The sequence below is a fragment of the Podarcis vaucheri genome (genome assembly GCF_965113315.1).
Source record: "Podarcis vaucheri genome assembly, chromosome: 9".
NCBI lineage: Eukaryota > Metazoa > Chordata > Lepidosauria > Squamata > Lacertidae > Podarcis > Podarcis vaucheri.
The window spans coordinates 62,635,663-62,647,289 of record NC_138767.1 but is presented as its reverse complement, the minus strand read 5'-3'; positions in this window follow the sequence as shown (position 1 = coordinate 62,647,289).

Sequence of the window (11,627 nt, the reverse complement as noted above, 5' to 3'; positions counted from 1 at the left end):
AAGGGAAGAGCTTCTCTGCATAAGCAAGGAGCGTGTTTTCAACACTCATCATAACACCACCAACTCCAAGCTGTTGTTGTAGCTGGCACAGCTCTTGGTACACCTCATCCTAGGCATTATTTGCTGGTCCAGCAAGACTGGGCTGCTAGGCAGCTTCATTCTACCATGCCTATCTACCATGCTACAAGGTAGGCCTGCACAATTTTGTGACCTACAAAGCCCAACACAGGCCATGAGACACTGCAGGAAAGTGGCTGGTAGGCACATGTCTGGCAATAAGTTGTGCAGGCCTGCTCTGTAATACAGTCGTACCTTGGATCTCGAATGTTTTGGCTCCTGAACACAGCAAGTGAGTGTTCCGGTTTGCGAATGTTCTTTGGAACCCGAACGTCTGACGCGGCTTCTGTTAAGTTGTGGGTGAACATATCAGACGACACAGCGATTCTTCAAACAGCTCTTGTTTATTCACAGGCCAGAACAGAACTGAACTGAAGGGTTCAGCCAGCCTGTTTATATAGAGCTCCAGTACAGCACAACTGTAACAACTTTCTGTAACTATCCAATCACTGAACGTCACTTTCAATCCCTTATTTGCATGTGTGGACCTGAGTAAAAACTATCTACAGTATCCCCCTGCTGGCCCAGGGTGAGAACTTCAGTACATAACAGCTTCCGTGGCTTCCAATTGGCTGTAGGAGCTTCCTGCAGCCAATCAGAAGCCGCGCCTTGGTTTCTGAACGTTTTGGAAGTCGAGCAGACTTTTGGAACAGATTCCGTTCGACTTCCAAGGTACCACTGTATTGTGCTCGGCTCTCTCCACAAAGTCTTCATGCTCTTATCAACTTGCATTTTCCCCTCCCCAATGGTTAAGAAACTATTGTGTTGGCCAACAACTGGCATTTTTTCAGAATGATTAAGAAGCCAACGCAGGCTTTGATTTCCTCTTGTATACATTCATTAGTCTTATATGACAACTTGGGAAGGAAAGTGCAGGGAAGACTCATAGGCAAAGCTATGCTCTGGAGCAGAGTCTGTTCTGAGCATGTTTGGCACAATAATAGTGGAAATGCGATTCAGCACAGGGCTGAGATTGAAATATTTCCAAAGGGCAGAAACAAAAGAGAGTGGTTAAGAGGTAGCAGAGCTCTTTAGGAATCTGCAGGGCAGGAAAGCCATTGATAATTGTTGCATTTTATTTCTTTATTAACATGTTTATATACTGTCCTCTCATAAAATATTAAGGTGAAGTGCAGCAATATAAAAACATTGAAGGCAATGCAAAACCATCTTTAAATCATCTGGCTACTCAAGAAAACTTTTAAACAACTGCCTAGGCCTGCTGACATCAAAAAGTCTTCAAGAGACACCTGGAAGTCAAAAGCAAGGAGGCCTGCCAAATCTCTGCTAGAAGAGTGTTCCACAGCATGGGATTAACAACCCTCAAAGCTACTCCACCCTCTGTAACAAAGGGGACAACTAACATCTGGATGATCTCAGGAATTGCTTGTAATACAGTGGTACCTCAGGTTAAGAACTTAATTTGTTCTGGAGGTCCGTTCTTAACCTGAAACTATTCTTAACCTGAGGTACCACTTTAGCTAATGGGGCCTCCTGCTGCTGCCGCGCCATTTCTGTTCTCATCCTGAAGCAAAGTTCTTAACCTGAGGTAATATTTCTGGGTTAGCGGAGTCTGTAACCTGAAGCATCTGTAACCTGAAGTGTTTGTAACCAAAGGTACCACTGTAATGTTGAGTTGGGCTGTGGTACCTTTCCTTGAGAAACTATCCCTCTGGCATCTTCTTGGGCCTGTAGTAGGCTCAAAGGCTTTCTGCTTGTTCCTCCCCTCCCCAATGGATTGGTCCCTGTCCCTGTGTGAATCTTTGGTCCTCCAGATGTTTCTGTACTCTAACTTCCATTAGCCTCAGGTGACATGGCCAGTGGTCAGCGATGATGAGACTTGGGATTCCCATGTCCTGGTCATCACAACTGGACAAAGAACTCTCATCTTGGTTTCTGCCAAAGTCTTTACACACACTCCAAGTGTCCCTATTTTCCAGGGACAGTCCTGGAATTACGCTAAACATCCCAGCTTCTTCATTCATTTCAGAATGCTGCTATTTTCCCCCGCCAGTGCCGTCACCACGCTTGGGGAGGAGGAGGAGCTGGCGCTTGTCCTGAGTGACTGCAGCGGTGGATGAGGAAGAGGGACATCCCAGGATGATCTTTGGGTTTCTGCCTTATCCTCCAATCCTAGACAGGTATTAGAATTTTATTTTTATTTATTTGGTTTGAATTTGAATGCTAAACCACAGAGAAACCAAAGACTAGGAATCTATAAACACCATGTGGAAGGTGACATTTACTTGGGGTGGAGGTTCAAGGGAGCACTGCAGAATCTCAATCAGCAATTGAAATTCTTTCAGTTTATGACAACATGACTTGCATATCACTCAAGAGTCAATGGAAGAACAAGAAGTTCTGGCAAGTCAAGTCCTCATTTGCTCATTTGCTCACCATTTCTTGTGACACAGAGGGCAGAATCATGGGCACAAGCTTGTTACTTTTGTTGTTTGACACAGCAACACTTCCTACATTCATGTTCTCACACATTCAGCCGAAAAATTAGATCTTGAATATTCATCTCCAGTGAATCTAGGACTCTTGTTTACTAAGGTACTCTACAGGAGAAATTGGGTGGAATTACTCATTGGCTTTTTATTCAAGTATGATATATTCACAGATAAGAGTCGTGATTGCAGTGTGGAATTGGGAAAGGAAGCTGCTGAGCATATCATATCCTCCCATGAAATGTTGCCATAATCACCTTTACTTTATCTCCATCAGGTTTTCCTGTCTGTTACTTATCAAAAGCAATTCCCACCCTTCTAAGAAAACAACCACCACCACCACCACCTTCCGGAAGTTTACAGGGTGTAAAATTAAAGTAACTTGAATGAATTACAAGGCAGAACAATGTTTACCAGCAGGAAATTGATTTAATATTAGTACAACTGCAGTGATGACTATCAAAGCATTATCAATCTCAAAGCTTGATTTTCAGCTTGGCAAAGTGGGAAAGGAGCAGGATCCCTTCCAGTTAATTAACTAAAGTTAATTAAATATGGGAACACTAATGCTAGGGAGGGGAGGGGTAGCTAATGCCACAGAAGACAGAATTGGGATTCAAGAGGACCTTAACAGATTGGAGGACAGAGTCCAAGATGACAGAATGAAATTCGAAAGGGACAAATGTAAGGTTCTGCACTTAGGCAGGAAAAACCAGCTGTACCAATATAAGATATGGGACACTTGGCTTGCCAGTAGTACATGTGAAAAGGATCAGGGGTCTTAGTAGACCACAAGCTTGACATGACTCAACAGTATGATGATGCAGCAGCAGAAGAAGAAAAGCTAATGCTATCCTAGGCTGCATCAACAGAAGTATAGTGTCCAGATCAAGGGAAGTAATAGTACTGTTCTACCTAGATCAGACCACACCTGGAATACTGTGTCCAGTTAATGGCACCACAATTTAAGAAAGATATTGACAAGCTGGAATGTGTGCAGAGGAGGGCAACCAAGATGAACAAGGGTCTGGAAACCAAGCCTTATGAAGGGAGTTGGGTATGTTTAGCCTAGAAAAGAGGAGCCTGAGAGGAGATATGATAGCCATCTTCAAATATCTAAAGGGCTTTCACATGGAGGATGGAGCAAGTTTGTTTTTTCTCCTGCTCTGGAGCGAACCAGTTGTCCTAATTAAAAAAGAACTGTCTGACGACCAAATCCCCTGATTAAAAATGGAGGATGATAGAAGTCAAGACTTTCCTAGACTGTCCTCAGTCATTCCCCTCATAAACAATTAGACTAGCTAGCCATTGCTGTTTTGTTATCCACAATGGGATGAGGCCCCAGCTATACTTTCATTGATAGAAATTATTATGCTTCAACAAGTCTCCTAAAAAATATCCAGGATTTTCTTTGTTTGGCCCACATGTTATTATTTTATTTAATGGATTTTTGACCCGTCTTTTGGAAGTGTACACTTCCAAGGCAGGTTACAACAAAGAAATACAATACAACATTAAAATTCCACTAATAAATAGCAACAGTTTCAGAATATAAAAATAAAAAACCACCAAAATGCTGACCATAATTTTTAAAAAAGTATCTAAAGTTTTTAAGACGCTAATAGAGAGGGTGCCTACCCTCTGCATAAGTTGGAGTTGCATTTAATTAATTTATAAAGAAATGAGAATGTTAGCTGCTTTGAGACTCCTTGGGGTAGTGATAAAGCGGGATATCAAATCCAAACTCCTCTTCTTCTTCTTCTTCTTCTTCTTCTTCTTCTTCTTAAAGTCGAGCTACAATAGGGCTTAAGCCTTTCAGGACATAGTGAAAATATGTGGTGCTATGAGTAAGAACTGGTAATGTAAGCACAATAAATAAATCAGCTCCAGATAACACCAACTAATAAGGCTTAGTTTTCACAGAGGAGCTAAACCTGTTTCTGGACTATTCAACTTCAAATTACAGGTGGGAGCTGACATAATTGAATATTCTTAGTAGAAAACAAAACATCCTCCAGAAAAACTAGCATCTTAAGGTGTATGTGGCACACTCGAACTATATCTCCTGATATTCTAGTTTTCTGTGTGTGGGGAAATGTTACGGAGGAGTATTCAGTCTTGTGAGCTGCTGTCAGAACTGACGTGTTACAGCTCAAACACAAGTTGACGCTCAATGCCAGTGAAAAATCAGCCTGAGCAAATCTAGGATGAACAGGGTGTGCCCAGCTCAGCCCAAATGCCCTGCCTACCTAGGTGTGTCAATCCAAACTAATTTCAGGCCCATGTTTTTCTTACAGCCTTTTCCTCAGGGTGGGGCAGCACCTACACCTGCACAAACATTTTATTACTCACCTGGTCAACTCGTGGAAGATGTCTTCCTCTTCATGCAGCAGCTGTCTTATATTGACTTGTTCCAAGATGTTGTGATACTAAAAAAACACCACACATAACCTTTCCAGCAGTGGATAGTATGGTGGGACACTGAATTGCTCCTGATAGGTGCGTTGCTGGAGCTTCTAGGATGGAGTAGAGGAAGGGCAAGGCACTGGGGAGGTCAGCACAGTGAAAACACACCAGCAGGAGCATCAGATTGGCTTTGCTGGTGTGTTTACATCATGTCAACTCTCTGCTGCCTTGCTGCTCCTTACAGTACCAGTAGGAAGCAGTGACTCAGTTGTCAGGGTTTCAGGTATCATGGACTGGTTGGGTGCCGAAGAATGGTGGGAGGAACCAGCTGGGGAACCACCAAGGGTGTGACAGTGATGAGTGGTCAGAGGGAGAAGACTGGGGAAAGGAGGTGTCGGAAGCTGAGGAGGTACCAGGAATTAGTGTGCTAGGCCTGGCACTCATTTGCAGATCATGATTTTTTAAATACAGAGCTAACTCCAACTTACTCCGCCTCTCCTGGTACGTCCCACGGAGGACCTTACGGTCTTCAAACCAAAACATCTTGGAGGTCCCGGGCCACAGGGAGGTTGGGCTGGCCTCAACCAGAGCCAGGGCTTTTTCGGCTGTGGCTCCAATCTGGTGGAACGCTCTGCCACAAGAGACTAGGGCCCTGCGGGACTTGACATCTTTCCACAGGGCCTGCAAGACAGAGCTGTTCCACCAGGCCTTTGGCCAAGGCACAGCCAGACCCCCTCCTTTGGTAATCCTCACAGAACTCTAGCCCAATGGTTGCCGTTAATTTGATTTGAACTGATTTTTATAATTAATTGTTTTAGAATGCTGTATTATTTTACTGTTGTTAGCCGCTCTGAGCCCGGCTTTGGCTGGGGAGGGCGGGATATAAATAACATTTTATTTTATTTTTTTATTTTATTACAGTGCTGGCTCACTTCCGACATCAGGTGAGCATCACCGCTCTAGCCTGCCTCCCATTACTGACACTTTTGTAACTTCCAAGAACCAGTTCCCACTTGAAGGTGATCACTTTTCCCAAGCCATACAGTTTCTTTCAATAGTTGCTGGGAACAAGTCTGGATGGGAACCTGTATTTTTCACACTAGCTGACAGCCACTCTGATGAAGATGAATTTTACTACCATTTTGATGACCGCTGTGACATTTTTAAGAGCTAAGGGTAAGGTTGCATGTGTTGGGGAGAAAGTGTTGCAAAGATTCTCAGCCTTTTCCCAAAAGTGTTTTTCTTTTAATGAATATTTATAGACAATTATAATTATCAGATAAAAGAAACCCAAATATGTGTATTTTTAGATAAATATAGTTTTATTGATTTCCAAAATATAATGAAAATTACAAAAAAAACCTTCAGGACGGATCAGTCTATTTAAGAGCCTAGTTTGTAATTTCGGTGTTTGCCATTCTTCAGGGTTATCAGTAAAGTATTTTATAAAAGGATACCATATTTCAACAGAATCGCCTTCATCATTTGTGTAAAGAATCTTTGGGCATGATCCAACCAATATGAAGCACTCTCGGGTCCCATTGATTTTTCTGGGAGTATTTAGCACGTGGTTATGCATACTTACTCGGGAATGAACAACGCTGGACACAGTTAGACTTAGTTCCAAGTAGATATGCATGAGACCGGGCTACGCATCTCTCTCGTTGAAATCCATGGAATTTAAGTCTAGATTAGGGTTCTAAATTGCACAGGGAGTCTATTCTCTTATAGCAGGAACTATGCTGCATAGGTTTTCCCATACAATACATTAGAAGTGAATGGATGACGCAATGGAGATGCAACAGAGTGGTTGGGGGCAGGAAATGTTACCCCCCTCACTACCTCCCACACAATTATAATCACGAGATGAGGAGTACCTGAATAGGAGTATAGGTAAAGGTAAAGGGACCCCTGACTATTAGGTCCAGTCGTGGCTGACTCTGAGGTTGTGGTGCTCATCTCGCTTTATTGGTCGAGGGAGCCGGCGTACAGCTTCTGGGTCATGTGGCCAGCATGACTTCTGGTGAACCAGAGCAGCGCACGGAAACACTGTTTACCTTCCTGCTGGAGCGGTACCTATTTATCTATTTGCACTGGTGTGCTTTCGAACTGCTAGGTTGGCAGGAGCAGGGACCGAGCAACGGGAGCTCACCCCGTCGCGGGGATTCGAACCGCCGACCTTCTGATCGGCAAGTCCTAGGCTCTGTGGTTTAACACACAGTGCCATCCACGTCCCTGAATAGGAGTATAGTCAGGAGAAAATAATGTATCACTACCCATCCTTAATCGCTCCTTCTGTTCTCTCCATCTGCTTTCAATCGTTTCGTTTTTACAAAATTGTAAAATTACAGGGAGATAATGCAGAAAGGAAGAGGGGGGAAACATGAAACAGAGCTCCAGTACATTGGCTGTAACGGTGCAAGACTTTAAGATTATAACATGCATAATTTTTTTTTAAAAAAAGGACAATTGTAACACATTCATTTGCTCTGTTCTTTTGTTAGTTCCATTCATCTATCTGTCATTAATCAAAAATTAAAACATGCAAATCTTATTCATTTCAATAAGGCTTGTGCAATAGACTATCCTAGCAGATGTGCTTAGGGATCTCAAGTCATGATCACTACGTAACCTAAAAGCCCTCTCCCCAGTGTAAGAAATGTAAAACCCAATCCAAGCACTTTTATGGCCTATTTATTTCAACGTAAAAGATTAAAGCATGTTCAAAATCCTACGGAACTTAATGGGATTGCACACATTTTTTAGTGGAAGTAGTCATTTCAGATATAGGTGGCATTTTATATGATACGAACCACCAACCGACACACATCTTATGTGTAACAATCTGTGTGAAAGCTTGCATACATAAATTTCACGTGGATTTATAAATATTACATATAGTTTCTACTTAGATATCCAAATAGAATCCAATATGCTAAGCTTAAAAGGTGTTGCATTTTCTTTTTCATCAATTCAGCATTTCCTGGAAGGTATTTTGAAAGAAATGCATTACACAGGAGGAAAAACCACAGTTTCCAGTCAGACATAATTGGGTACTGTTATCCGGAGCTATATCGTTTACTTAATACCAGGCTTAGATATGGCACCACATTATTTAGAGAGGCAAACTGAGCAAGAATCTAGAAGCATCTCCCTGATCTGAGATGAATAGTTTAAAGACACATGTAAACTCAATGCAGGAGCAAATACAAACAATGTTTACAAAAATGCATATATTAGGAGGAAAGTGTGCATAAAAATCAATACATTGGGGGAAAGAACATGCATTATATTTGAGGAAATTGCGTACAAAAATATGTACATTAGTAACAGCTGCATACAAAACCGTGCTTATTGTGAGAAATTTGCACAAAAATACTGATGAATTTTCATTAGCAAATTGCTACAGAAATGCGGAGAACTAAATTTAAGAATGGAAAATGGTAATATTAAGGGCTTAGCCATACTTCCACTTGTCCCATGCCTGGAAAGCATGGGTCTGAGTGATTTTGTCTTTACCCCACTGCTTTCCCTGGGAAAACCCACTATTTACTGGTAAATCAAAATAACCTTCAATCTGGAGAAAACGTGATTGACGTTTGCTCTGAATCAGTGCTAAAGATTTTATATTCTTGGGGAAACTTTGAAACTCTTTGTGCTCTGATTTGAGCTCCATGACAAAAGGCAAGTTTGCAGAAAAACAGAGTCCTAACTTGATTTCATCTGCAGAGGAACCAAGCCTTAACTAGCTCTTAGAAGCTAGGCATCAAGCCTCAGTGCCCATGAGTTCAAGTTTACTTGGAAGCAAGTCTTGCCGTGTTCAGTGAGGCTTATTCCTAATTAGACATGGAGGATAAATTTGACTCAGCTCAGTTTTGAAGGAGAACCTACCTAATTTGCTCTTTCCAAAACAATATAAAACCAAAAACATCTTTTGAGCTTCACACTTCTCCACATTTTGCGGCGCAGTTCTCTGGCCAAGTAACGTGTGGACAAATGCATGGGCTAGGACAAAAGCATGCATAAAAATGCGTATATTTGTGAAAACAACCAAAACGCATCTTCTATGGGGAAATTGCTCTGCAAAAATGTGTCTGTTAGGCAAAACGTGTATATTAGGAGAAATTTGCACCAATAGACTGATAAATTCATTTTTTTTAAAAAAATTGAGAAACCGATTTGGGAATGTGGGGAACTAAACTTAAAATGGGGAAAACGAGAAATGGAGAGAACCCAGAATTATTTATTATTATTATTATTATTATTATTATTATTATTATTATTATTATTATTATTTTGAAGGTGTAATTTATTTACCGTATTTTTCGCTCTATAACACGCACCCGACCATAACACGCACATAGTTTTTAGAGGAGGAAAACAAGAAAAAAAATATTCTAAACGAAACAGTGGATGTATGATTTTTGTGGTTCATGCTGTGGCCACAGCCATGTGATCTGATGGTGAGTTTGGGGTAGCCCAATGCAAAAATCCTGAGGATCCATGTGGATCCATGCTTTGTAACCACATTTTTGCACCACTGCAGCCCCAGGCAACAGTGGGTGTGCGATTTTTTTGGTGCAAGCCGTAGCCATGGACATGCTATGTGATCTGATGGTGAATTTGGGGTGACCCAGTGCAAAAATCCTGAGGATCCATGTGGATCCGTGCTTTGTAACCATGTTTTAAGTGGGGAGGGAAGGAAAAGCACTCAAGGGACAAGAAACACGCGTGGGGTGGGTGGAGAAGGATGCTGTTAATAATGCAGAAGAGGGGTATAAGACGAGAAGGCTCCTCTCCTCTCCCGCTTTGCTGTTTCAAAGCGAGCCACGGAGGAGGGAAGGAAGGGGAACCATGGATCCTCTGCTCACGACTGTAGCAGATCCCCCCACCATCCGTAGGCATTCCCTCCATAACACGCACAGACATTTCCCCTTACTTTCTAGGAGGAAAAAAGTGAGTGTTATGGTGCAAAAAATACGGTATTTTTATTAAAGATTTTCTCGTTTTACAGAAGTATGTGTAATGTCTCTCGTATTTTTTCCATGTTACATTTTTACAAATCAGTTTCATTTGTTGAGACATGGGAGTGCCCCAAAATCCAACTATTCTGGACAACATCCATACGAGAAATATGTAAAATAACTAAGCAAGTATTAGACATCACCCCAGAATTGGCCCTACTAAACATCTTCCAAGACAACAATGCCCATTTACACCACAAAGAACTCACAACCCACCTACTTTCAGCAGCGAGAGAACCCAGAATTGAGAGATTTGCCCATTCCTACTCTTCTGTAGGTGTGCATAAGTTTGCAGTGAGTGGTAGCTTATGAAACTTTGCTGCTTTTCCACACACAAAGGACAGGCAGTTCAATGTTATTTCAATGATTGCATGGGGACATGGGCTGGTGGGGAGCATAGATACAGCACACATGGATTTGCCTTCCAGTACCTCTCTGCTAGTCCCAGCCCCCAGTCTGCAACATCTTTTTTTTAAAAAAAAATATTATTGATTTTAACATATAAATTATAAAATGTACCACAAAACTAATCACTTATACAATCTTTTTACACTTCCATCAGCACCTCTGATGATCCACCGTTTTAACCACTTCTTATGCATTTCTTAACCTTATATTGCCTTTACATCTCTTAACAAATAATCCTTCCCCTTCTCCATTTTGCAATACTTCCAATAATACTCCTCACAAAACTTCTTGCAAACCTACAACGTCGTCTGATCTTCACAAATACTTTTCAAATAGTCCGTAAATTTACTCCAGTCTTCCGTGAATTTCTGGTCCCGCCAGTTTCAAATGCTTCCTGTTAGTTTATCTAGTTCTGCATAGTCCATTAACTTCATCCTCCATTCTTCAATCGTCGGTAATTCTTCTTGCTTCCATTTTTGGGCCAGTAATATTCTTGCTGCTGTTATTGCATATAAAAAGAGCTTATATTCCTTTCTATTTATATCACTCCCAACAATGCCCAGTAAAAATGCTTCTGGTTTCTTTATAAATGTATATTTCAACATTTTTTTTAATCTCATTATATAACATCTCCCAGAAGCATTTCACCTCTTTACATTCCTACCACATGTGATAAAATGTTCCCTCTTTTTCTTTACATTTCCAACATTTATTACTGACTTTATACATTTTCGCTAACTTGACAGGTGTAATATACCATCTATACATCATTTTCATCACATTTTCTTTTAGGACATTGCATGCAGTAAATTTTAAACCTTCTTTCCATAATTGCACCCAATCACTCAGCTGTATATTATACCCAAAATCTTTGGCCCAGTGAATCATAACCGGCTTAACCTCCTCATCCTTCAAATGCCATTCAAGCAGCAATTTATACATTTTAGACAAAATTTTAGAATCATTACTTAATATCTCTAATTCAAACTTTGATCCACTTTTATGATTTTTGGAGAGTGTAAAACCCACACAGAGGATGTTTGTTTCCAACCCGCTTGTGAAGATTATCAGAGATCGCAAAGAAAGGAACATATGATAACAACAAGAAGATGAAGAAAGTAATAAAGAGACTACCTGGATAGAACTGGATAGAACTGTTTAATTAAAGCAGCAATATAAGTGATGCTTGGACCTCCGTTCGGAGCTTGAAGTATGGGTACCG